This window comes from Petromyzon marinus, unplaced genomic scaffold (genome assembly GCF_048934315.1).
Source record: "Petromyzon marinus isolate PM22_M1 ecotype Great Lakes invasive population unplaced genomic scaffold, UKy_Petmar_22M1.pri1.0 PM_G_Scaffold_6, whole genome shotgun sequence".
NCBI lineage: Eukaryota > Metazoa > Chordata > Hyperoartia > Petromyzontiformes > Petromyzontidae > Petromyzon > Petromyzon marinus.
The window spans coordinates 3,675,001-3,677,500 of NW_027423013.1; positions in this window are offsets into that span (position 1 = coordinate 3,675,001).

Genomic DNA, 2,500 nt, shown 5'->3' on the forward strand with positions numbered 1-2,500 from the left:
CATGTTAACTGCGTCGTCCACAGACCTGTTGGCTCTGTAGGCAAACTGAAGGGGGTCCAGGAGAGGGTCTGTGATGGCTTTGAGGTGTGCCAGGAGCAGGCGCTCAAAAGACTTCATTACCACAGATGTAAGGGCGACCGGTCTGTAATCATTTAGTCCTGTTGGCCTTAGCTTTTTGGGCACAGCGATGATGGTGGAGGACTTGAGACAGGCTGGTACATGGCATGTCTCCAGGGAGGTGTTAAAGATGTTGGTGAACACCGGAGACAGCTGGTCAGCGCAGTGCCTGAGGGTGGCTGGAGAGACAGAGTCCGGCCCGGCTGCTTTGCGTGGATTCTGCCTCTTGAAAAGCCCATTAACTTCTCCCTCCTGAAAGGAGAGAGTCGTTTCTGTAGTATGGGTGGGGGATGGGGCCTCTTGGGTGGGAAGGGGTGGTTCAGGACAGTCCAATTGTCTTTCAAATCTACGGTAGAACTCGTTCAGGTCGTTGGCTAGGCGGGAGTCGTTAGTGGTGTGGGGCGCTCTGGGTTTGTAGTTGGTGATGTGCCTGAGCCCTTTGGCAGACAGAAGCAGCGTCGTTAGTAGAGAACTGGTGTTTTAGTGTCTCTGAGTACAGTCGTTTAGCCTCTCTCACCGCTTTGCTAAACCTGTTCTTCGACTCCTTGAATCTGTCTCTATCCCCACTCCTAAACGCTTCCTCCTTCTCCAACCTCAACCTTTTGAGCTTTGCTGAGAACCAGGGCTTGTTGTTGTTAAAGTTCACCCTGGTACGTGTTGGGATACAGCAGTCCTCACAGAAGCTGATGTACACAGCCTCTGTGAGTTCATCCAGACTATTGGTAGCAGTCGTGAACATATCCCAGTCAGTACAGTCTAAGCACGCCCGCAAATCTTCCACAGCCTCACTGGTCCACTGTTTAGATGTCCTCACAGCAGGTTTACAGAGTTTTAGTTGCTGCCTGTATGCACGAATCAGGTGGACCAAGGGAGTTCTGTGCGAGCCGAACAGCCCCGTGACCCACAAGAGAAACATCCCCGCCAAATTCGAGCGTTTGACGGGGTCTATCCGTGAAAAAATATTCACGTTTTTGAGTGCACATGCATTTCTGCTGCAAATGCCTCTGGAAGTTTCATGCCGTTCGTATGCCAATTGTGGCAACACGAAAATGACCCGTTTTCCCATTCCGAGGGATTTCTGTGCGACCCTAACAGCCCCGTGAGCCACAAGAGACACATCCCCGCCAATTTCTAGCGTTTCACGGGGTCTATCCGTGAAAAATATAGACGTTTTTGAGTGCACATGCATTTCTGCTGCAGATGCCTCTGGAAGTTTCATGCCGTTCGTACGCAATGTGGCAACACGAAAATGACCCCTTTTCCCATTCCGAGGGATTTCTGTGCGACCCTAACTAACAGCGCCCGTGAGCCACAAGAGAGACATCCCCGCCAATTTATAGCGTTTCACGGGGTCTATCCGTGAAAAATATAGACGTTTTTGAGTGCACATGCATTCCTGCTGCAAATGCCTCTGGAAGTTTCATGCCGTTCCTATGCAATGTGGCCACACAAAAATGACCCGTTTTCCCATTCCGAGGCATTTCTGTGCGACCCTAACAGCCCCGTGAGCCACAAGAGAGACATCCCCGCCAACTTCTAGCGTTTGACGGGGTCTATGCGTGAAAAATATTAAAATTTTTGAGTGCACGTGCCTTTCTGCTGCAAATGCCTCTGGAAGTTTCATGGCGTTCCTATGCAATGTGGCAACACGAAAATGACCCCTTTTCCCATTCCGAGGGAGTTCTGTGCCACCCTAACAGCCCCGTGAGCCACAAGAGACACATCCCCGCCAATTTCTAGCGTTTCACGGGGTCTATCCGTGAAACATATAGAAGTTTTTGAGTGCACATGCATTCCTGCTGCAAATGCCTCTGGAAGTTTCATGCGGTTCGTACGCAATGTGGCAACACGAAAATGACCCGTTTTCCCATTCCCAGGGATTTCTGTGCGACCCGAACAGCCCCGTGAGCCACAAGAGACACATCCCCGCCAATTTCTAGCGTTTCACGGGGTCTATCCGTGAAAAATATCAATTTTTTTTTGACTGCACATGCATTTCTGCTGCAAATGCCTCTGGAAGTTGCATGCGGTTCGCATGCAATGTGGCGACACGAAAATGACCCGTTTTCCCATTCCGAGGGATTTCTGTGCCACCCTAACAGCCCCGTGAGCCACAAGAGAGACATCCCCGCCAATTTCTAGCGTATCACGGGGTCTATCCGTGAGAAATATTCACTTTTTTGAGTGCACATGCATTCCTGCTGCAAATGCCTCTGGAAGTTTCATGCGGTTCGTATGCAATGTGGCGACACGAAAATGACCCGTTTTCCCATTCCGAGGGATTTCTGTGCCACCCTAACAGCCCCGTGAGCCACAAGAGAGACATCCCCGCCCACTTCTAGCGTTTCACGGGGTCTCTCCGTGAAAAATATCACATTTTTTG